The sequence below is a fragment of the Dermacentor andersoni genome, chromosome 3 (genome assembly GCF_023375885.2).
Source record: "Dermacentor andersoni chromosome 3, qqDerAnde1_hic_scaffold, whole genome shotgun sequence".
Classification (NCBI taxonomy): domain Eukaryota; kingdom Metazoa; phylum Arthropoda; class Arachnida; order Ixodida; family Ixodidae; genus Dermacentor; species Dermacentor andersoni.
Genome location: NC_092816.1, coordinates 119,440,462 through 119,466,880, shown reverse-complemented (window position 1 = coordinate 119,466,880; position 26,419 = coordinate 119,440,462).

The window sequence follows — 26,419 nt, the reverse complement described above, 5'->3', positions numbered from 1 at the left end:
AGAGAGAGGAATGTGTACCTTATGCGTATGATCTCTACGTGAGAAGATGAATGGTGCTGGGTTAATCCATGCCGACCGAGGCGCAGCGTTCTTCTAGTAAATCTTATGAAATAAGCATAGGCGTGATTGTTTCCTGCGGGTTAATAGCGAAGGTAGGTTCAGAGTAGTATTCATTTGTGTTACGCTTGCTGTACGATGATAATTAGCTAGCATAAACCGAGCGGAGCGATTCTGGACACTTTCAAGGCAGTTAATTGAGGTGGCATGATGTGTGTCCCATACTGATGATGCATATTCTAACTGTGGACGGATATATGTCGTGTATAACAAATGTTTGAGTGATAATGGCGCGAACGAGAAGTTTCTACGAAGATATCCAAGTGTGCGATTAGCTTTGCTCGTTATAAAGTCGATATGGTACTTCCAGGATAAGTTATAGGTTATATGGACGCCCAGATATTTGTAATTTATTACGCTGTCTATAGGAATGTTATTAAGTAAATAGGCAGGACAAGCTTCATTAGTACGTGATATTCGCATTGATTTACATTTCTTGACGTTAAGCTGCATGTGCCATATTATAGTCCAGGTATGCAGTGTGTTTAAATCGTCCTGAAGAGATGAAATATTAGTATCATTAGTAATTTTACGATATATTCCGCAGTCATCCGCAAAAAGACAAATTTTAGACGAAATGTTATCAGGTAGATCATTAATGTAGATTAAAAACAACAGCGGCCCAAGCACAGACCCTTGTGGAACACCTGAGTTAACTGGGGTTAGAGTTGAATTAACTTCATTTGCGCTTACAAATTGCATGCGGTGTGTTAGAAATGCTTTTATACAATTAAGTACATTAGTATCAATATTTAGTGCGCTGAGTTTAGATAGCAGTAATGTGTGGTGCACTTTGTCAAAAGCTTTCGCGAAATCAAGAAAGATACAGTCCGTAAGAAATCCTGCGTCCAAGTTGGAATGCAAGTCATTAGTACAGCAAAGAAGCTGGGTATCACAGGAGAATGGTTTACGAAAACCATGTTGGCTGGAGGTAAAGAAGTTGTTAGATTCAAGGTGATTGATTACCTGAGAATAAATTACGTGCTTAATTATTTTACAGGGCACTGAATTCAAACTAATGGGCCTATAATTAGAAGGGTTATGCGTATCACCAGATTTGTGAATTGGAACGATCATAGCCGTTTTCCAATCTAAAGGCAATGTGCCGTTGTGAAGCGACTGAGAAAAAAGTAATTCTGATATTATCGAGCAGTACTCACCAGTACTGTGTAAAACTTTATAGCTAATTCCACCAACACCACATGACGATTTCAATTCTAATTTATTTATAACTGATTTAATACCGTTACTATTAAATGCTATGGGATCCATGTGGGGGTATCTTTTAGGCCGTATTTCGGGAGGAGGAGTAACATGCGAAGACGGCGAAAAGGCATGTACGAACTTGTCATTTAGCACGTCAGCGCATGCGTGGTCGGCGATTGCTTTCCCAGTTAGTGAAGTTAGAGTAACCTTTCTAGTGTTATCTCCTTCCATAGTGCTCCAGAATGCCTTACTGTTAGTTTTCAGTAGCTTGGGAAGGGTAACGTTGTAGTAGGAAAATTTTGCAGACCGTAAATTTGAAAAGTACGTGGCGGCAGCAGATTTGTATGAGAAGCAGCGGTCAGGATTTAGTGACCGTTTAGGATACGAAATAGGCGTTTCTTTTTGTTACTTAGTCTGCTAAGGTGTCTATTATACCACGGTGCGTTACTATTTGAATATATACGTCGGACTGGAATATAACGATTTATTAGATCAGATACTTTTTCTTTAAAGACGCGCCAATTTGTCTCGACAGAACGATCAAGATGGCAAAGTAGAAACGTGTCAAGAAAGGAAGCAAGTTCGTTGTTTATTGCCGAGAACTTAGCCTTTTTATAATCTTTTATTTCCTCAAATCGTTTACGTTTCAGTGGTAGTGATATCGTGATTGTAAAATGTAATGTGTCGTGGTCGCTAAGGCCAGGTAAGTGCGTTATCAGGCGTATAATATCAACTGATGATGTCAGCACGAGATCAAGTAATGATGACGTAGTGCCTGTTACACGTGTTGGAATAAGGACCGTTTGTACTAAGGTAAAGTCAGAACAAATAGCGATAAATTGATTAGCCTCACTGGATGATGGGTTAGAGAAGGGACATGTGCTTGACCAAGTTATGTTAGGAAAGGTAAAGTCACCCATAAGAATTATTTTTGCTCCCGGGAATCTTACTGTTAACTGATTTAAACAGTCATGCAGGTGATCACAAAACGAACTATTCGAGGGTGGCCGGTAGCAGACGCCTAAGATAATTTTTTTGAAATTAATGGTTAAACAACACCAGATAGATTCAATTTCAGTGATTATTGGTACGTTAAAGCACTCAACGTATTTACTAACAGCAAGTAATACACCGCCCCCTATTCTGTCAGTACGGTCATTCCGATACACAACGTATCTTTTACGGCAATGAAACAATTCTTTGTTTGTTATTTTGTTAGTCAACCAAGTTTCAGTTATCGCTATTATGTCAGCATCAGTGACATACGAGTGCACGGGGAGGGACGTCAGGGTGTGCACCCTGGTTAAGCGCGGGACGGCCTTCATCGAACACGAACTCGCGCTCCACGAAGAGTCGGACATAGACCACGTACTGATCGAAGTCGTGCCAAGAATTGGAAGTAGGAAAACCGGCCTTTTGTGCTCCACGTATATAGCTCACCGTCGCAAAGATACCGCACTCACACTTTCGACGCCCTGTTTCGCGAAGCGATGGCCAACGCCGCCTCCAGTTCCTTGCTGATATGTGGAGACTGCAATGCGCCGCACACGCATTGGGGATACGGAGCCGACTCGCCGAAAGGGAAGAGGTTAGCCGGACTGATGGACGAGCTCGGCCTGACTGTACTCAACGAACCGGCTTCGCACACCAGGATTGGACAGGGAGTGTGCCGCTACACATCCCCCGACCTCTCCGTCTGGTCAGGCGCTGGCGTGGTCACTTGGTCGAACTCCTTCGAGGACCTGGGGAGTGACCACAGGATACTGTGCGTGACCGTGGGAGAGGATGAAAGCGATGAGGAGGTCTGCCGAAAGGCCAGAATCGTAGACTGGGACAGATTCCGGAAAAATAGAGAACAAGACAAGAAGGAGGGCCCGATCGAAGACATCAGCGAATGGTGCAGAGTACTACTCGCGGACGTAGAGAAAGCCACCGATCAGATTGAATGGACGGACTGGCGACAAGAACCAACAAAAGTAGAGGCAGACAGATCCCGCGGAGCCGTGGACGACGGCGCTCCCCAACCGTCCAGAGTGGACAGCCGGCTGGCACATCTCGTTGCGGCCAAGAAATCCATGCAACAAAGAGCTAGTAGGGAAAAACTCAACAGGAAGATACGCAAGAAGATGGCCGAAATCAACCGGGAGATCGAGACGCATTGCGCCCGCCTGTGCGAGCAATAATGGCAGGAGCTGTGCGACATCATGAACGGGAACATGAGCGCTGGACGCACCTGGAAGATTCTCAGGCACCTGCTCGACCCGGCAAGCACCAGAACGGTGACCCGTACAGAGATGGCCAAGGTGCGACACAAGTACAAGGACGACCCTCAGGCCTTCGCGGAAGAGATCGTGCAGAAGCACCTCGCACGCCCGGAAGGACAGGGTCGCCCAGAGTACCGCGGGGCTCCCAACCAGGAGCTGGACGCGGACTTTTCCGTGCAGGAAATTAGAATGGTCCTCCAGCTACTGAAGACCAACACGGCGCCAGGTCCTGACAGGATCACCAACAAAATCCTGAGGAACCTGAACGACGACGCCATCGAGAAACTTTGCGAGTAGACCAACGCGTGCTGGAAGGAGGGCAGAATTCCGCTAGAGTGGAAGACCGCGGACGTTATACTGATAACAAAGCCGGGCAAACCTCTGGAGGTCCGAAACATGAGGCCGATCTCCCTCACGTCCTGCGTCGGGAAAGTGATGGAGCATGCCTGCCTTAACAGGGTGACGACGCTGCTCGAGAAGCAGGACGCCTTCGGCACCCACACCATCGGTTTCCGGAAGGGACTTTCCACGCAGAATGCCATGCTGCAGATCAAGGAACAGGTCGTGAATGCTCCGAGCACGCACGTGCGCGCCCTACTCGGGCTAGACCTCAAGAGCGCCTTCGACACTGTGAAGCACGTGGCCATACTGGACAAGATCAGCCGACTCAATCTCGGGGTAAGGTTCCACCGAACGCCACAGGGCTCCGTACTCCCCCCATGCTTTTCAACCTCGTCATGATCGGCCTGCCGTAGCGTCTTGACGCGATAGAGGGCATAAATCATACGATATACGCAGATCACGCGACGGTGTGGACCACGGAGAACACGAGCGTCGGCGAAATGCAAGACCGACTGCAGCGGGCCGTCCGGGAAGTGGAGCGGCACCTCGAAGACACCGGACTCGTCTGCTGTCCCGACAAATCGGAGATCCTGCTCCACAGGCCACGCAAGAAAGGACCCCTTCCGCAGGGCGTGCTATATGCCCGTCGTTTGGGAGTCGGCGTCACGACGAGGGAGCGGAAACGAATACCGACGGTGTCCAAGTTGCGAGTGCTCGGCCTGTGGCTGGAAGAGAACGGTGCCAACCGCGAGCTGGTTGCCCGACTGCAGAAGAAAGTGGCCGCCGCCACACACCTCGTGCGGCGGGTCGCAAACGAGAGGAAAGGAATGAAAGAACACAACGTTATGAGGCTGATACAGGCGTACGCGCTGAGCCACGTAGCGTACGTCGCCGCGTACGCCGACTGGAACAGGAGCGAAACCGACAAGCTGAACGTAGCCATCCGCAGGGCCTTCAAGACCGCCCTGGGAGTACTGCAGTACACGGCAACCCACAGGCTCCTCGAGTTGGGCGTACACAACACGCTCGAGGAGATCGCCGAGGCGCAGAGAATCGCGCAGCTGGAGAGGCTGTCGAGCACCGTAACGGGAAGACGAATTCAGACTTGCTCGGGATTCGATATCATGAGGCGCGTGGACTGAAGGAATCACTGCTGCTGGAAGTCAGGGACGCCATACAGACAGAAAACATACCTAAGAATATGCACCCGGTGCATGACGTGCAAAGACGTATACGCAGGGCGGTAGCAATCCTCGAGAAGCATGGAAGACGAGAAGGCGTCCTCTTCGTCGATGGAGCCAGGTATCCGCGGCCAGTCAGTGACTCTGATGGCGACGAGGGACGTCGACCACCACCGCCGCTACAAGGGAATGTGCGAGAGGAACCGCAGTCACCAGCAACACAATCACTACTACTATTACGACAAAAACGGGAGCAGCAACAGCACAACATCGACACGGCCGGCCGACGGCGGCGGCGCCCGCCTTCTCCATGGCTGTCGTGGATACAACGGGAGCGATCCGAGTCACGGCATCAGCGAGGCTGCCGTCGGCCGAAGCAGCGGAAGAGATGGCCATAGCCCTCGCGGTACTCCACGGAGGTGCGGAGGATAACCTGACCATCGACGACTCCAAATCAGCGATTCAGAACTACACCAAAGGTTGGGTGTCCGCGGATGTGGCACGCATGCTCAACGCTCGGGCCGGGGACTTTGGGTCCGGCACGATTACAAACAAGTCCCTGAAGTGGTGCCCCGCGCACGTCGGGGAGCTTGGAAATAACAACAGCCGCGACAATAATGACAACAACAATGCTAACGGCCGAAGACGCGCCGACACTCCACCCAACCACAACGAGCGCGCCCACCTCGTCGCGAGGCAGCTTACCCACCACGACGCGGTCCCCCAGAGGGCAGCCGCTGCCGTTGTTGTGCGGGACCCCACGGAGGAGTGACGGCGGCGGCGGCGGCCACCCTAACCCCGTATGGCGCGGCCGCTGTAGTTGCCAACACAACACAAATCGCGGCGGATGGAGTTGGGGATCACGCAGACGCCGACTGCGATGTCAAGGAATTTCCGGCATCTTACAGGGAGGTGCTTGGCCACTATAAGAAAGAACGAAGAAAATATCCACAACCCCACGGGCGCCTAGACAGGTCCCAGGCGGTCGACCTGAGAGGGCTGCAGACGGGCACTTTCACCAACCCCTACCACCTGCACCGCCTTTGGCCCGCGCTGCACCCGTCGCCCGGCTGCCCGCTGTGCGAGCACGAACGGGCCGATATGGCCCATGTGCTTTGGGAATGCCAACGCCATGAGGAAAAAGGACAAAGAGGAAGGAAGAAGACAACATCAGGAACCTCTGAAGAGGTGCGCCTCGGTAAGAGATGGCAAGCCGCCCTCCTGAGCGAGGCACCCGAAGACCAGGAGTGGGCCGTCCAGCGGGCCAGGGCCATTGCCGAGGATCTCGAAAGATTTTCCTCGGGCGATGGACCCCTGGCAGCCTAGCCCCGGGCGCCAACATTAAATAACCGTTGGACAAATAAAGTTTACTTCTATCCTATCCTATCCATCAGCTCCCGAGCAGTGGTATCCTGGCTTTTACCCAAGATATTTATTTTGTGGAAATCTGGAACTTCCACGCAAGTTTCACAATGCGAAGGAAACTGCGCTTTCCCTTTATTTTTTATCGGAAGTTCGTGTTTTCTTGCGCGATCGTTAACACAACGTCTGGTTTGCCCAGCATTCGACTTCCCACAAGGTAGCGGAATCTCCTAGACAACGCTAACCGCGCATGTTACATATCCCGGAACGTGCTCATTGCCACAAATTCCGGGTTTTTTATTCTTTTCCGAAGAGGTCTCGGCAAAAGCTCAGCCAGCTTGCACCGGGCGGAAAAACTATCGGCACATTGTGCCTGGTTGCTACCTTTTTAAGGTTTTGGGTTAGGTGATGCATATACGGCAACACTTCTAGATGACTCCTATTAACCGCCCAGCGTTCACCGGGGAACGGGCTGCTTTTGTTTTACGCAGAACAACCTCTGCAATTGCCGCCACGACCGCGCAAGCGTTCACTCCATTAAGAAGTCACCTGATAAACAATACTACTCTGCTATGCATGAGGGCACAATTTCCCGAGAGCCGATTCCAGCAAAGTTTAGCGATCCCCCGCTTAACTAACTTTTAGACAGCGCAGGACGATGAGCAAAACGTGAACAATGTGAATGCAGGAGCCAACGTTTCGACAAGTGGACTTGTCTTCTTCAAGGCCACGTACGCTTTCCTCGCCACAGTATATATAGGGGGGTTTCTTCTAAAGGGGAGAGGGAGTGAGGCGGGAGGGTGCGGAAACGAGGGAAGGTGTGTTAGCGTGTCGAATTGAGAGTGAAGGAACGCAGTGCACAAGGCCAAAGCCAGGGCCACCCCCCCCCCCCCCCCCCCAACACCCCTGTCTGTCAACACACGCGCCTGTTAGCCGGCGTGCAAGGGCGTCTGACACACCGCTGAAAAAAACAAAACAAAAAAAAGGTATGGAGCGCTGTGCTAAGGTAATGTTATGTTGGGGGGGGGGGGGCAATGTTTCTGCAAGAATGTCCTGAGGATGTATATTTATCCAATATTTCGACTTTAACTCCCTGTAAAAGTTCAGAAGTTCGGAAATATTCCTTATGACCGGAAAGCTGCAAGATCTGTCCCGCAGGAAATCTCATCGGCGTGGCCTCTTTAGAAAGGTTGAGCTGTAGACGCGATCGTAGCAAATGACAGAGGGCGATGTGATGATGCGAAGGAGCTGGTTGTCTTACCGGCATTACATGTTCTCGCCCATTTCGCGAACAGAGTGTCACGTAACTTCCAATAATGTTAATATCGAAAAAAGGAAGCGCGCCAAAACGGAAGCTGCTATAAGCTTCATCTAGGGAAAACCGTATTGACACGTTCGAGCGAGCAAATATGCACGAGCGATGACAATGTTTATGTTAGTTAACGCGTGCTGTAAAGCAACGCCAATGTACAAAGTTGTAAAATGCGGAGCCGACTCTCGCTGTATGAAAGGGACACTCGCGGCTCGTCGTACACATGGAAAATAAATGTGTGCGACAGCGCATGCGCTAATTAACGCCGATGCATTTGATACGTATAGAGCATCTGTGTCGTTAGTTTTTGTTCACTTGCTGCCGTTGTGCGACTGATGTCAACGTTCAGTGCGGAACACTGCCCAAATACGTTTGAATTGCCACATGTGGCGTATATCGAGAAAAATTCAATTGCAAAAATATATGCATAACCAGCACTCGTGGTAACATCTGTCGTCTGTTCATACCATCATTCCTAGGTACCTGGCTTGTATCGCTCTGTTTTTTTTTTTTCAATTCGATTCGGTGCGTAGCCGCCGTGCGTTCAATGCCCCCGGAGCTGTGCGATGGCAAAAGTTGTTAGCCCCGAATTTCGCTCTTCGTGCATGGAAGAACTTGTGAGGCCAGCGCGGGCTCGCTTTAACGAACAATCAAAATTCGGGACGGCATGAACCCGTACCAACTGGCTTACGCTGAGGAAGGTCCACGAGACCTCGAGAATCTAGCAGCTAGGGTACACGTTGATGTGATTATGATTATCTGGTGCTGTTTACGAACTACGCCACTTTGCAAGAAATAATGGTTGGTAATTCACTCTAGTTTATCAGAGTACTATGTCGGGCTAGTTGGCGCATAGCTTAAGAAGCATGTGGGGGGAAAGCTTAAAACACCGAAGAAATTCGAGGAGGGGTAAGAAAGAGCGGCCTGTATTGGACATTCTTTCTTTGCACTCTTAATTGTTGGTCGACTCTACCCTTGCGCAGCACACCCATCTTAATTTCACTGTAGGTACACAATTATTTTTCGGTGAGGAACCTGTATAGCAGTGAAGTGTCTCCTTCGGGTTTTATGTCAGTGTCCTCAGCGAGACGAGTGAATGAAAGCACGCTTCCTAGCGTGCGATAGTTACACTTTCTTAACTTTTGTTGCGGTAGGAATTATATGGACACTTCAATAGCATTTCCTGCGTCGTGGTCAGCTTGCTGCTGAGTAAAAAGGGCGTTAAGATCCCGGCCCCGAGTTATATGCTGCATATTAAACGGAAAGCGGGCGAGGGTGAGCCGAGACGGACGGTGCATTGATGCGTGGCGTCTCCTCGCACGCGCACCGGAAGGAGAGGGGGGAGAGAGAGAGAAGGTGAGCGCGCGCTTGGAGGCGAAGTTTATCGAAGAGGACGTGCAAACGTGGAAAAGAAAGGGGGGGGGGGAGGTCTGCACGTGATTCTCCTTGGAGGCAATGTGCGGTGGTTGCAAGCGCTAATCTACCAGGTGTGATTGATGGCTTCTAGAACGGACAATTTGCGCTTAAGTGAGAGACAGCGCGACAGGGATGTCGCTGCCCACTGCTGCTGCTCTTTATTGCCCCAGCGTTGTTACAGCAAGTGTTCGTGCGCAGCTAGAGAGATCTGTTCATGAATGCACGTGCGCCTGTGAGCACATATACTTTACACATACACACATACATATACACATATAACATGAGCTGATGGAATTTTCATAAGAAAGTAATTTTCGGAATTTCACTAGAAAGGCTTCTTCTGCCACACGATATTTCACCACGTGCAATAATCCGACATGTTGTTTGTTTGCCGTAGCGGTTACAGATTGCACCGTCATTAGGTTTTATTCACATCGCGAGCTGCCTCTATGAACCTTAAGCTAGGCCTTCATCCGTCAATATTCAACATTATTCTTAACATGTATGCCTAGATACACACCGGAACCTAGCATCCGAGGTGACACACGGCCCATCGAAACATCACAGCACTATTCAGTTAATTTGAAGGGGGCGAACATGTTAGAAACGGCAACCCGTTCCGCATGAAATCCTCCCCATGCTGAGGCGATGACGTAAGTTCAGCTGCACTCAGATGTCCGCGCAAAACACCGAGAATCTGTGTCCAGAACAAAAGCAAGGAAAATGAGAAGGCTGAGAATAGTGTATGCTGCAGCGATAAAAAGAAACTAGAGAGAGAAATGCGAAGGGCAGCATTGATAGCATGTGCTGGCGTATACACAACCATGCCTACGCGCTTAGTCATCAGTGGTAGCGTGGCACGGACCTAGGGTTTTTTTCTCATAATAGCTGCAGCCAATCATTCAGTAGTCCATGTTTTCTGGCAACTCATATTGCTTCTTCTGTTCGAGAAAATTACGACAATTCGCTATAGGCTGAATTGAGAAGTCCTTATTCTTAACAAGTGCGAGTGCTTACTAGAAAATGAAGACATTTATTTCGATTCATGTGATTTGTTCCAACGAAATCGGCAGAGCCATAACATGGTAGATATGCAATCTTACAGCATTTATCTACAGTCCCTGTTGATTCACGCTCAAGGGAGCAAGATTTCCTTGGTGATAAGTTTTACGACACCTCTAACCAAACATACAGCGTGTACATAAATGTGCTTTTCTCGACCCCCCATTCCCCGTTTCGCACAGAACTGATGCGTCTTCGTGCTATTTTCGACAATTGGCGTAGAATTACTGCGGTGCATAACAGGAAAGCCATTGTGGGACCCTGTAACTGAGCGAAAAGCAAAAAAGACACCTTTTTGGACGGTCATCGGTGCGATGTCACAACTGACACAAGAACAATTTCAAATAGTTGGTTATGGTGGACGTTTATTCTTAGGAGTAACACCATTCGAGTCAAACAATATACATCACTGAATTGGAGCTCGAAGCTGTACGAGTGAAACACACTGGACATACGGAACAAAGAAATAAACAGCTAGTCAGTTTGCAGCTGGGGCGTAGACCATACTTTGAAAGACATCACATCAGTTACGACAGAACATCAATGGTTCGAGTGTGGTTTAGTCTCATTTTCAAACCTGATTATTTATGCGTTCATTGGGAGAGCACCATGATGGGGTTGTATTTTTTATTTTTTTTGCTATCGTCGACACTGGCAGGAATGTCTGGGCTTGGATGACGTAAAAGTATTCCAAATATTTTGTAATTTAGATGCGCAATTACTCCTCCATATTATGTTCAAACGTCTCGGATACAGCCCGTGTGGGTGGGCGCTGCACGAATGTGGGCGGCGCCTGAGATACTTTGACCTTGCACGGACGCCTGACAACCGACCACCTGATTGGTCCGTGGAGTGGGAGAGGGAAAGGGAAAGCACACCTGTCGCCTTGCGAGCGACCAAAACTTTATTCTGCGTTTGACTTCGTTCTGTGCGGACGTGCATCGCAGTCGCTGCACCGAGAAAAGGAGCCATGCCAGTTGAACCGGAACCGGTAGCCGCCATTGGCTGTGTGGGCACTACTTGCCAGCTGACGACCAGTCCAGCACCAAAGCGAGTGCGTTTCACCCTGCCCAGTGGCCGCGTGGTGTGCCCAAGGAGAGTGGAGCTGGCTGCACGAGACACTGTCATCCAGGCTACGGGCGCTGCAGTGGCCTCCAAGCGAACTGCAGTCGGTGACGCTGTTCCCGAGCCCGGCCCTTCGTCAGGACCCGCAGCTCAGAAACGCATCGTCTACCGTGGTGGTGAGTACTTTTCTTTTTTTGAATTTCCGGGATTATGACGGTTTTTTCTATTGGCGTAAGCTTCTTTTGTGCTTCGTTTATTCGCGTGTACTGTGATATTGCGCCAGACTTGCAAGTCATGTATCGGATGTCTCAGTTACCATGTATCATGTTTTAAAAAAAATACATCCCCTTCTATGGAGATAAATCAACAGTATTTTGTTCACACCCATCATTATTGAAGAATTTAAATAATATAATTACAGCTTGTATGCCAACATAACGTTTTAGAAGGAATTTGAACATATTATCGTGTAATACTTGCGGTGCGCAAATCTCGTGTGGCCTTATTGCAACATTATAGGGAAAGCCGCGAAATATATGGAAAAAAGTGAAGCTTTCGGCTTGTCTCCGGCGGTTAGCATTAGGTGCGAATGTGTGCCTTACGCGGCCTTTCTTTTTTGATGTCTTAGCATTGGCAGTCCGCTTATCGTTCTCACAAAAGGTTTGCACTGAGGTGAGGATTCCTGCCAGCAGAACTTACTCGAGTGTGCGAACATATACAACCTGTCCTATCGATGCCATACTTTTGAAGAGCCGTATTGTAGGACAGCGCTGCTTCAACTCGCAGGCGCCACGCCGCGGCAGCATTTACTTGTTTTTTTACATGGTGTCCTAACAAACTCTAGACAATATTTAAAAGATTGCCGAAACAGTTGTGGAGGGCACAATTAATGTAGTTTGTCGACTCTAGTACGCACCACGTCACACTGATTTTGTCATGAGTCGATTGCATAATCAGTTTTTCAAAATATACTTGAGCGAAAGACATTTAATGATAGAACTGCATTGCTTTGCAAGAAATGTATTATTCAGCAGCTTCAACTTCCAACTTGCTTAGCGATGAGAACAACGAGAACAAGGCGAAAGCAGGAGCCAACGTTTCGACATTTGCTTACTTCGGCATAGTATATATAGGTAGCGTTCTTCTAAATGGTCGGAGACGGGTAAGGCTGGTGGATGTGGCAACGAGGAGGGTGTACAATTGAGTGCGCAGAACTCCTTCATCCTCAATTCTACTCACTCGTCGTTGACACACCTTCGCTAATTGCCGCACCCACCAAACTTACCCCCGCTCTCTTTTCGAAGAACCCTACTTTGTCCACTTGTCGAAGCGTTGGCTCACGCGTTCACCTTGATTTCGATTTGCTCATCGGCTTTATTTTCCATTTGCCTCCTTCCCCCTGTTTTGCTTTGTAACCGGTAATTTCTTACGCGTCCTAATGAAGCACTGTGAAATATGAAAAAGATAGGGTAAGCAAAGTGTTTACGCGAAAGAAGAGAACTTTTATTTACCAGGTGACATAAATGATGCAGCTTTGATAATATTTCTCTATTCTGTCCCTTTTTCATGGTCATTACTTATTTAGTCGTACCTCATTTGCATCGCCTGTTACGCGTAATTATATCGACCGTGTCTCCATTAGATCGTGTGCTTCGTTCACGGTTTCTTTCTTCGACCGAGAGGTCAGGTGAGCTGATCTGGGAGATAGTTTAGCCAATGGTGCCGTGAGGATAAGCTTCGACTATATTGGCGCTGACTATGGCCGTACTCCTACTTTCGAACATTTTGGCATGTATTCTCGCTTCTAGTGGGCACCAGGAAAGCCACCTTCCGGGCAGCATAGTCTCGGGAGAGCCCTAGGACGCTATGACGTAAACCAGATATGATGTGTGCACACTGATTATGCATAATTAGACCGAACGAAACAAACATAATTATTTTTGATTTGACGCCTGTTTCGCCATAATGCTCTGTCATTGATCAAACGTTTTCTGGTGGCACCAACTTCACCTCTATTTAACTCGACGTCTCAAAACCACGAGAACTCACGGCATCAATGTGACGTGTACGGGTTTAGGATCTATTAACACGCCGGCTAAAAATGAAGTTTTAACAGTAGCCGCAGATTGCTCCTTTCGGAAAGGATGAGAACATGGCTGCCCACCGAGCGCTCTGGCACTACAGCTAATCGGAGCGGCCTGGGAGCATGGATTTATTTGCGTATAATAAACATTTTCGCGTGGCGGATTCATATTATCGAGACCTTTCTGCACGCATGCGAGATCACCTTCCGAGATCGCTTTGCCTCTGCATAGCTATATGTACGGCGGTGCATCCTTTACAGGGAATAAATGCATTTGGATTTTTTTTTTAATTTATGGGCGCTAAATACACCTGTACCTTTCATTTTTCAGATTCTGCTACTCGTTTTCTTTGTCTTGTCTATACCTTGATAACTCTTTCTGATACCACATGCGTTTTGGTACCTCTTTCGCCCTGCTACAAAGCTTTGCTAGCGCGAAAGCGCCGTTATTGTTTTCTTGAACTCGCTACACCAGGACGCCTAACAAGAAAGTCGGAATATATTCCAGCTTCTGAACCGTGATTGTAGTGCTCTGAAATGTGCTACTTATGGAAGAACTATGCAGTTGGCCTAAAGAGAGAAAAAATGTTCTTGTGCGAAGTACGAAGACGGTCGTTCTGGAAAAAAAGTTCTCTAGAACGCTCGAGAACTTCATCAATGGAAGTTTCTCGCTCATCTCAATCAATGCACCAGCACGATGAGTTAAAACTGTGCTAAAGATCAAGTGCGATATGAACAGGAAGCGCATCCAACATCCAGTGACCTGTGATATTAGTTCTTTCATCGTAAGGCCGCTGTCACTAGCCACACTATTGTATTTCAGCAGGCTTCGTGCCCACTGTGGCATATACGGAAATGAAAAGGCTTACCTAGCTGCATTTACGAAATTCGGGACAAAAATTTTCTTTTTCAGTCTACGGTGCATCAGCAATGGCAAAGAAATATTCCCACGTGGAGAGGAATAATCTGTGGAATCTGTCGCTTCCACATTCATTTCCCACCTGAATAGATCCCCTCCGGAAATCTAGACTTCCACATCATCTTCCCCGTCGTTTCGGGATTTTATATCATCGACTTCATCTGAACGCCGCGTTTACCAATAACTAACTACCTGCACTAGCTTGGAGTGCCCACCATCCTGTATTGTGATAATCGTGGTGCATCCGAAACTGTGTAACACATTTTATCGGAATGTCGAGATCACAGAGGAGAGAGAATGGCCTATTTTGTTGGAATATCTTCTGTTTCTCAAGAATCACTAGATTTGGGAAGATAAATAGGTTATATGCCTTTTACTGCAAAGCAAAGGCAAGCTTTAAAATATATTTTTAGATTCCTTGATGACAAAAACGTATTTTGCAAGCTATAGCATGTTTAGATAAACACCCATCCCCTTTGCCTCGCGTATATATACCAAAATCATATTTTTAGCTTTTTCCCGCTCCCTAGGCAGAATGCCATGAAGCCGCGTGTTTATACCTCGGCAGAATTGCCTGTATTTCAATAAAGAGCTTCACTTCACTCTCTCTCTACCAAGCCTAATGCATGTGGACGAAGAGCGCAGTTAGCATAGATGTTGAAAAAGTTGTTTATGTAACAAGTATTGTAAGAGAAGTTCTGTACAACTCTCGAGAACTTTCTCAATTTAGGTTTCTTATTGTTCTCAATCCTTGCGAAGTGTGGTAATTAGCATGTCTAATTAGGCAGTTAAGGAGAATATAAAATATTTCGTTACTTGCTTTATAATACACCGAGCACGCATTTTGACCGCGACAGAAACTTACTTCGGTTGATAAGTTCGTGTCCTTCTCTATTGTTTCTTGTTGTGCAATTGCTGTGATCTTGCGAGATGTATGTTACTGCCTTGATTTCTAAAATTGGTATCTTCGAGAAGCCTAACCAACGGCCTTCCATTTATTGTGCTATGCGCAGGTGTTCCTCTGAAGCGATTCAAGCGATGCCGTAATATCAGGGACGCAGCTGTTGGAGGAAGCATCAGCGGAGGCGCCGAGACACTGTCACGGGAGGACAAGCTGGTTGTCGACCGCAGCCTGGCGTCCTGTGCGAACAGTCCCGCAACTTCTGATCATTCAACCGTGGATGACGGGTTCATGGAGGAGGTTATGGCAATGGCCGACGACTTGTGCGACTAGAAATGAACATTCTATCAACCGACAATGACAGGACTCGAAAGTCCTCGAATCATTATGCAAAAAATAAGTGAGACGTGCAGACGTCCCACAAGAGTAGAGAAGTGGACAACACGAACGCTGACTATCAAGTGAAGGGAGCACTCAGGCGAAAAAAGAAAGAAGACGCAAAACTCATCTGCGGATGCTCAGGAATGGTAACACCACGTGTCAGTCGGGTACACGTGCCGGTCTACGTGAGAGATAATAGTTAAGGCACTTGATCTCTTCCTTATTTAAAGTAATCGAAGGCTGACTCACGCACGCACCTCCTCCTTTATAGATATGCCATGCCCCTACCATAAGACGCGTATCTTCATTCTTATGCCTCTACAATATCGCGCATTCATCTAACTCTGGCGTGCAGTTACAATATCGGGAATGTAGCTAAAGATTAGAAGGCGATTCACCGGTCAACGACCTTTTATGCTCCATTAGCTTCTCATTGATCCACCGTCCCGTTTGCCCTACGTAGAACTGGCCACAGCTAAGGGGAATATTATAAACCACACCCATACGACAGTCAGTAAAACTTTTGCTCCTATTGTGCTTCACTGAACTATCTGTTCGTTTTTTTTCCTTTTACCCACTCCTTTTTTCTCTGTACGGCAGCGCATATCTTACCTAGCTCATTGGGAGCAGTGAAAGCAACATTAACAACTTATCTACTTGCAACTTTTTTAAACGTGTGCGACACTGAATGAATATACAGATTAGCACTACTCTTTTATTGCTGTTACTGCTTTCTGCAATCACGCCCGTCCATCTCGAAACCGACTTCTTTAGGCGCTCAGCCACAGTGGCCACTGCTACACTAGGATAACCTGCTTCTAATAGGCGCTGGAGCTGCGCATTAAAACTGGCGCTCATTTTGTGCATGTAGGATCTGGTGAGGGAAGACTTGACTTAAGGCACGAAACGGCAATTCTGTTTTTTACTACTTTGGAATGCTTGGATTGAAAGTTTAGCAACGGCTTCGGGGACCTTGGGGAGTACTGCCAACAAACATGATTTTGTTCGAAGATCAAGGAAATGTCAAGAAACTGATTTACGCATCGCTGAGGAAATTCCTTGGTAAACTTTAATCCTCCCCCATAAAGTTTACATTGCTCACTTACTGAGGTGGCAGCGGAAATCGAATTCTTCCCTATTGCAGAAAATCAGGTAATCGTCAACGTAACGAAATATCTTGATAACGCTATCACCTAAGGTTTCTCTAGGTTATCCTAGTGTAGCAGTGGCCACTGTGGCTGAGCGCCTAAAGAAGTCCGTTTCGAGATGGACGGACGTGATTACAGAAAGCAGTAATAGCAAAAAAAGAGTAGTGGCTATTCCGTATATTCATTCAGTGTCGCACAGGCTTAAAAAAGTTGCAAGTAGATTTGGTGTCAATGTTGCTTTCACTGCTCCCAATAAGCTAGGTAAGATATGCACTGCCGTACAGAGAAAAAAGGAGCGGGTAAAAGGAAAAAAAAACGAACAGATATTTGTCCAGTCAAGCACAATAAGAACAGTTTTACTGACTCTCGTATGGTTGTGGTTTACAAAATTCCCCTTACCTGTGGCCAGTTCTACGTAGGGCAAATGGGACGGTGTATCATTGAGAGGCTAACGGCGCATAAAAGGTCGTTGACCGGTGGATCGCCTTCTAATATTTCGCTACATTGCAGAGATTGTAACTGCACGCCAGAGTTAGATGAATGCGCGATATTGTACAGGCATAAGAATGAAGATACGCGTCTTATGGTAGAGGCATGGCATATCTATAATGGTGGAGGTGCGTGCGTGAGTCAGCCTTCGATTACTTTAAATAAGGAAGAGATTAAGTGCCTTAACAGTTATCTCTCACGTAGACCGGCACGTGTACCCGACTGACACGTGGTGTTATCATTCCTGAGCATGCGCAGATGAGATTTGTGTCTTCTTTCTTCTTTTGCCTCAGTGCTCCCTTCAGTTTAATTATTTATTTATTTATTTATTTGGAGTACCCTCTGAGTAAATATACATTATAGAGGGGAGAGGCTACATGAAGGAAGTAAAAAATGATATACAGGAAAGGCAAAGCATAAGTAAAAATAGAAAATTACACTAGCTCACTAACTTACAGAAGAAATAGTGGTCGTAGTTCACCATAGAAATTTCATCATACACTTCAATATACAGGTTGCGAATGATAGGTAAATACATACATAGTTAATTTGAAAAGATAGTACTTATACAATAACAAGTCACATGATATACTGAACGCAAGTTTCGTGATTTACATGTAGTTAACTAAAGCATTTCTAAATTGAACAGGATTACTTATATTAACAATATATGCTGGCAGACCGTTCCATTCGTTGCATGTTTTAGGTAAAAGTGATTGCGAATGTGTTAGTGTGTTAGAGCGAGGAACATGTATCTTATGCGTGTGATCTCTACGTGAGAAGATGAATGGTGCTGGTTTAATCCATGCCGACCGAAGCGCAGCGTTCTGGCAGTAAATCTTATGAAATAAGCATAGGCGTGATTGTTTCCTGCGGGTTAATAGCGAAGGTAGGTTCAGAGTAGTATTCATTTGTGTTACGCTTGCTGTACGATGATAATTAGCTAGCATAAACCGAGCGGAGCGATTTTGGACACTTTCAAGGCAGTTAATTTAGGTGGCATGATGTGGGTCCCATACTGATGATGCATATTCCAACTGTGGACTGACATATGTCGTGTATAACAAATGTTTGAGTGATAATGGCGCGAACGAGAAGTTTCTACGAAGATATCCAAGTGTGCGATTAGCTTTGCTCGTTATAAAGTCGATATGGTACTTCCAGTATAAGTTATAGGTTATATGGACGCCCAGATATTTGTAATTTATTACGCTCTCTAAAGGAATGTTATTAAGTAAATAGGCAGGACAAGCTTCATTAGTACGGGATATTCGCATTGATTTACATTTCTTGACGTTAAGCTGCAAGTGCCATTTTATAGTCCAGGTATGCAGTGTGTTTAAATCATCCTGAAGAGATCAAATATTAGTATCATTAGTAATTTTACGATATATTACGCAGTCATCTGCAAAAAGACAAATTTTAGACGAAATGTTATCAGGTAGATCATAAATGTAGATTAAAAACAACAGCGGCCCAAGCACAGACCCTTGTGGAACACCTGATTTAACTGGGGTTAGAGTTGAATTAACTTCATTTGCGCTTACAAATTGCATGCGGTGTGTTAGAAATGCTTTTATCCAATTAAGCACATTAGTATCAATGTTTAGTGCGCTGAGTTTAGATAGCAGTAATGTGTGGTGTACTTTGTCAAAAGCTTTAGTGAAATCAAGAAAGATACAGTCCGTAAGAAATCCTGCGTCCAAGTTGGAATGCAAGTCGTTTGTACAGCAAAGAAGCTGGGTATCACAGGAGAATGTTTTACGAAAACCATGTTGGCTAGAGGTAAAGAAGTTTAGATTCAAAGTGTTTGATTACCTCAGAATAAATTACGTGCTCCATTATTTTACAGGGCACTGAAGTCAAACTAATGGGCCTATAATTAGAAGGGTTATGCGTGTCACCAGATTTGTGAATTGGAACGATCATAGCCGTTTTCCAATCTAAAGGCAATGTGCCGTTGTGAAGCGACTGAGAAGAAAGTAATTCTAATATTATCGAGCGGTACTCACTAGTACAGTGTGAAAATTTAATGCTAATTCCATCAACACCACACGACGATTTCAATTCTAATTTATTTATAACTGATTTAATACCGTTACTACTAAATGCTATGGGATCCACGTGGGGTTTTTTTTTAAGCCGTATTTCGGGAGGAGGAGTAACATGCGAAGACGGCGAAAAGGGATGTACGAACGTGTCATTTAGCACGTCAGCGCATGCGAGGTCGGCGATTGCTTTCCCAGTTAGTGAAGTTAGAGCAACCTTTCTAGTGTTATCTCCTTTCATAGAACTCCAGAATGCCTTACTGTTAGTTTTCAGTAGCTTGGGAAGGGTAACGTTGTAGTAGGAAAATTTTGCAGACCGTAAATTTGAAAAGTACGTGGCGGCAGCAGATTTGTATGAGAAGCAGCGGTCAGGATTTAGTGACCGTTTAGGATACGAAATAGGCGTTTCTTTTTGTTACTTAGTCTGCTAAGGTGTCTATTATACCACGGTGCGTTACTATTTGAATATATACGTCGGACTGGAATATAACGATTTATTAGATCAGATACTTTTTCTTTAAAGACGCGCCAATTTGTCTCGACAGAACGATCAAGATGGCAAAGTAGAAACGTGTCAAGAAAGGAAGCAAGTTAGTCGTTTATTGCCGAGAAGTTAGCCTTTTTATATTCTTTTATTTCCTTAAATCGTTTACGTTTCAGTGGTAGTGATATCGTGATTTAATATGTAATGTATCGTGATCGCTAAGGCCAGGTAAGTGCGTTATCGGGGTATAATATCAGCTGATGATGTAAGCAGGAGATCAAGTAATGATGACGTAGTGCCTGTTACACGTGTTGGAATAAGGACCGTTTGTACTAAGGTAAAGTCAGAACAAATAGCGATAAATTGGTTAGCCTCACTGGATGATGGGTTAGAGAAGGGACATGTGCTTGACCAATTTATGTTAGGCAAGTTAAAGTCACCAATAAGAATTATTTTTGCTCCCGGGAATCTTACTGTTAACTGATTTAGACAGTCATGCAAGTGATCACAAAACGAACTATTCGAGGGTGGCCGGTAGCAGACGCCTAAGATAATTTTTTTGAAATTAATGGTTAAACAACACCACATAGATTCAATTTCAGTGATTATTGGTACGTTAAATCACTCGACGTCTTTACTAACAGCAAGCAATACACCGCCCCCTATTCTGTCAGTACGGTCATTCCGATACACAACGTATCTTTTACGGCAATGAAACAATTCTTCGTTTGTTATTTTGTTAGTCAACCAAGTTTCAGTTATCGCTATTATGTCAGCATCAGTGACATCAACCAGAGAACACAATTCGTCCCTTTTATTAAATATACTGCGAATATTAGTGAATACAACAGAAATACCATGTTTCGATGAAGTGCAAGCACCCCCCTCGCGTTTCGCTATAGCGAGTTCTGTAAGACACGACCTGAGCGCAGAATTCGAGGATCGGAATTTCTGTTTCGTGGCGTTATTTCGTAGACAACATCGTTATCTAGGTCGTAGTCGTAACATTTTTCTCCTACGAATAGTCTTTTGTAACGTAGCCTATAGGGTACATTTAGTCCCTTGCCATATTCCGTTAACTTATGTCTTATATTTCGCGTTGCCTCACAGAAGTCTTCCCTCACAGTCAAGCTGCTTCCTTTTAGAAGAGAGTGCTTAGACAACTTGTTCTGTGGTTTTATAAGAGAAAAACTTAACTATTATCGGCCGTGATTTTTGTTGACTGTAGCGGCCAATCCTATGTGCATGCACTATGTGGTCGCAAGTTAAACTAAGTTTTAAAGTGTTATTTATCAAATCCAGGGCTTTTTCCTCTGACTGTATTTAATTTTCTGTTGGAGTATCCGGGACTCCAAAAAAAAAAAAAACAGATTGTCGCGACGTGAGCGATCTTCCGCGTCATCAAGTCACGCACGAAGCGTGTTCGTGTCAGTTACTACACCCTCAATCGTGTCGCGCAATAAGCTGACATCCTGTTTCCATTCATCAAGGATGGCCGTTTGGCTTTCCACGTGCTGCAGTCTTTGATCGATAGTAGATATGTTAATGTTGCTTTCACTGCTCCCAATAAGCTAGATAAGATATGAGCTGCCGTACAGAATAAAAAGGAGCGAGTAAAAGGCAAAAACGAACAGATATTTGTACAGTGAAGCACAATGAGAACAGTTCTACTGACTGCCGTATGGGTGTCGTTTATAAGATTCCCCTTAGCTGTGGCCAGTTCTACGTAGGGCACACGGGACGGTGTATCAATCAGAGGCTAATGGAGCATAAAGGTCGTTGACCGGTGGATCGCCTTCTAATCTTCCGCTACATTGCCGAGATTGTAACTTCACGCCAGACTTAGATGAATACGCGATATTGTACAGGCATATCTATAATGGTGAGGTGCGTGCGTGAGTCAGCTTTCGATTACATTAAATAAGCAAGAGATTAAGTGCCTTAACAGTTATCTCTCACGTAGACCGGCACGTGTACCCGACTGACACGTGGTGTTACCACTCCTGAGCAAACGCAGATGAGTTTTGTGTCTTCTTTCTTTTTTCGCCTCAGTGCTCCCTTCAGTTGATAGTCTGCGTTCCGTGTCGTCCACGTCTCTACTCTTGTGTCCTGTCTGCACACCTCACTTTTTTTTGCATAATGAATCCTTACCAACTAGCTCAGCTTTCTGTCGTCTTAAGCAGACATAGAATGTTGCACATGTCGCCAGGTGCGAGAGTGAAAATGGTGATGTGACCCTTTGCTTTATTGATTGTCATTTGCAGGAGAATGTGTTGTTTAGGGACCAATTATTTCATGCTTTTATTCACCTCACATTGTGTGATATGTCATCTGTTTCTTCCTTTTAGCATTTTACGGTATGTGGGGGCTTACTCGTTTCTAAGTGCTATACTAATTGCTGCATTTACCCAAGAAACACACATCGTGTAGTAGGAAATACAAATTTGTGCATATGTGAGTTTTAAAGCAATGCTTTCGTAGTCTTTTATTTTGAACTTCCCACTGCGGTTGCTGCTGCTGCGGCTGCTATGGTTGGGGAATGATTGAGAGCGTGCATATACAAGGAAGAATCGCGGCAGCACAGAGGCACGAGGAACTTGTTTGGACCATACCGCGTCGAATGTGCACAATGCCCTCTGGATCTACCGGGTCGTCACCACATTAGCCTCTGGACAGCTGCACAGTGATGACAGAAGGCAGAGTATTGGTTGAACCGACGCAGTCACGAAACGAGTGAATAGCAGCGTTGCAACTGTTCGCTCGCAGTTATCATACAAATACAAGTGGGGGGGGGGGGGGGTAGGAAAACGACGTGAGACGGCAAGGAAATGCTCGACAAACTTAAGTTCGAGGTACGGTACGGTGCGCTTCTGCTATTTAGTAAAAACAACAGCTTTCCGACATGTCTAGCGGACAACTTTCGCAGGGCACGCAGAAGCAGAGCGGCATTAATTAAATGCAACGCAGGGTCTTGGCGACACAACGGAAGCGGACGCGCGTAAATCAATGCATTTGTGCCTGCCGTGATAGCTTTAGGTTTGTGGCATTGTTCGAGGTCGCGGTATTTATGGACGCCGAAGCAATGTGAGGGGGGGAAATAGAAAACGCTCCCGCACTTTGATTTAGGGACACGTTCAAGAACACCATAGTGCCAAAATAATCCGGAGTGCGGTACTTTGGCCTGCTTCATAATCAGATTGCGGTTTTGGGAGGCACAGCCCCATTTTCAAATTCAAGTTTGATGCTTCTGCCACAATGTGATGTGCCATGTGAGACAATGACAATGTTCAACGCTCTCAAAGGCCAAGAAATATGGCGCTCAAAAACACTTCAAGAAAACACCTCTCCCTTTGTGTTTAGTGTACTACGCAGACAAACAGCAGTGCTGCTTGGCAGGTAAATATTAACATCAACACATCATTCTCGTGTTCAGAACAGGTTGAAAAATTGACCATTCGCCTTTAGCATCACCACTAAATATCGTCACATAATGCAAGCAGCAAAGAAAGCTACGCTTACATCGACTGGCACAGTGCGTGGGATCTGGAAATTTTTTTTTTCGCAGTTCACAACGTGAGCACCTAGTCAACACTCACTAGAATCAGTGCTTCATTACGGCCATGTGCAACGGAGCTTCTTTTTCTACACTGGTGAAGGAAAATCACATGTTTAAACAATTCGCGTAATTAGACATGACTTCCTGCTTTCACAGTACTTTCAATGTCTTGCGGTGGTGGATATAATCGTGCTTTTCGCTGCAGATTCTTCTTATACGTTTCGCTTGTGCGTCAAAAATTTATTGCCTGCAATGTCGCGGGTGATGACTGTTGTAGCCTAAATATTGCTAGCTATCTGTAGGCTTCCGGTAAAGTGTCATTCCCAGTTTTCCGTTTTCTATGTTGTCCGTCGTATCCAAGAAGTTGATCTGACTAGGAGAGTGGTGAGCAGTAAATTAAATACTCGGTTGAAAGCGATTGAAATGGCTAATTAAGTCGGCTAAGGCGCTTGTGCAGTGTTCCTATACTATAAATATGTGGTCAATGTAACGAAGATATGTGTGGGGTTTTAAAAGGTAGGATTTCACCAGCTGTGCTTCAAGCTGTCCCATGAAAATGTTCGCATAAGTGGGAGCGAATGGCGTGTCCATGCTAGTGCCGAAAATTTGCAGGTAGTGAATAGAATCGAATTCGATATAATTCTGCGTGAGAACTAACCTGAGGAGATAGAAGTAAACTTCAGTAGGGTGCGCTTGGGCATTGATTGCGAGAGATCTAGGAACGGCTTCGATTCCTTCACTCATAGGAATGTTGATGTAGAGGGCAGAAACATCCAAATTGACCGGAATAGCGCGGCCGGAAAGGATTTGGCTGGCGTTGATGCCGCCGATAATTCCAAGGAAGTGCGGCATGTCTTGAACGTAGGATGGGAGGGTGGTGGGTATGTTTGGCAGGTGTTGATTTAAGAATTTAGATAGTGACTCATTAGGTGTGTTGTTATTAGGCACAAGAGGCCGACCTGGGATTTCTGCTGTATATCTTTCTTCGACTGGAACTTTATGTATTTTAGGAAGAAGATAAATGCGGCCTGCTTTTTTCTTGGGCATCATAAAGCGATATTCAAATTGCGTGATTAGTGCCCTGGACAGAAGCTCCACTATTGTGTATATCACATTATTGCTGTAATCTGAAGTTGGGTTAGAGTGCAGTTTTCTGTAATGGGTGTGGTTGTTCAGTTGTTTAGAGGCCTCACTCTCGTACTTTTCTATAGGCCAGATTACAATACTGCCGCCTTTGTCTGCTGGTTTTATTACAATATCATTTCTTCCGGCGAGTTCTTTAAGGATTTGCTGCTGAACGGGGTTCAAATATTTGCATATTCGACAATGCTGCACTGACTCTAGAATGTCCTTTGATATCAGTTTTATGTATAAATCGAGGTCTGGGCACTGTTCGGCTTCCAGTGTCCACATGCTAGGTTGTCTAAGGGAGTCTATATCTTGTTTTCCTAAATCTGGTCTATCGAAAAAGAACTCCTTGATGCGCATGCATCGTGAAAACTCTGTCGTATCTTTGTGGAGTTCGTATTCGTTTACTGCGTAGTTCGTCGGACACAACGTTAGACCACGTTTCGGGAGATCAACTTCTTCGGGGCTTAGGCTCTTGGATATGTCTACTTCAGTGCTCTGGATGCTCGCCTGTAGGACTGTCGGTGGAGCTACGTGCTGCAGGTGTTACATTAGTTTCTTTGGGTGGATCTGCAGCTCTAATATCTTTGCGCTGGTGTTTATCTAGTAATGTTTCCTCCTTAGTTTGGACGAATTGTTTAGGTTCTCTTCTTTCCGGTTCAGATAACTTTATGTTGTCGAATTGATCAGCATTTATCATAATTTGTTCCTTCCAGTGTTCTTCGAGAATGTCAATAAGGGAGAGCGATGCATTTTCTAGGACAGCACAACCACTTTAATAATAGCCTGGAGGATGAAGAACCGAGGGCGCATTGAACCTTCATTCTGAGACCTCTTGGGATATTCCTTTGTTTCATGCAGCTAGTGTAAGTTTTTAGGGGCAATCTGTAATTCGTTTGTTTGGCGACGAGTTTGCGGGATTGGAGGAAAGGGCGAGATTTATTGTTGCGTGTGCTATCCCTAGTGCGTGGTAGTCATTTCTGCTTGGTTCAGGCAGACGTGCAGGGCGAAAAGTCTTCAGGTGGTGTCTTTTCACGATTAATTTTCTTGTCGAGGCCTGCACAGATGTCTGTATGCGTATCTGTCTGCGTATCGGTTTGCTTATTAGCGTATGCATCTGAAGGCTTCGCGGGTGGTTGTGGGCTTCCGTATGCGCGGATGTTGTAAAGGTGGTGTTGGTTCCGCGTCCACCGTCTGTGTAGTTGCTTCTTGGGTTCTAGCCTCGGTGGAACGTGCGTGCGAGCTGGTGTCGAAAGTTTCTGGCGTGTGTTTCTGTGTTGAAGCTAACTGGGACGCAGGATTTATTGATGTTGTAGGTTGCGTCGATTTAAGAGTTCCTGAGCCTGTACTTGATATTGTTAGCCATTACCTTGACGCCAAAAAAATTGGGGTGTAGCCGGTCCCGGGTAAGCAGAATGTCGGGGTCCTGGTGTATTTCAGCATGGTGGATGACATCGACGTTTTTGTGTTGGTTTCCGATATCAAAAAGAAACTCATTGCGCTTACGTGTCCCTAGTTCGTGAGCTAGGAGTGTCGCTCATTGTTGAATGAGCGGCCTGTGTTTGCGATCCAGGGAAGTACTGTTGTCAGGGCGATTACTGCGTTTGGTCTGTTCGTGTGCAAAACGTTTATGAGCGTTTTCATGGCCTCAACTGTGTTGTCACCGGTGTCGTGGTTAAGGTCATTAGTCTCGCAGTGAACGCAGTGAATGACGAAATGTGTGATGTGCTGTGGTGTTTGAGACAGGCACAAATCTAAAAAAAAAAAAAACTGCCGTGAGGCCTCAGACGGTAACTCGTGGGTGAAGAAGAATTCCCATATTGCTGAAACGCTGGAAGGATCAAAATAACAGATTTGTTTAAGGTCACATGGGACTTCTTTGAAAGAATAAAAATAACCAATGCCTTGCCTATAAACGTCGAGAACAATACTCTTGTCTAGAAGACTATTCAAAC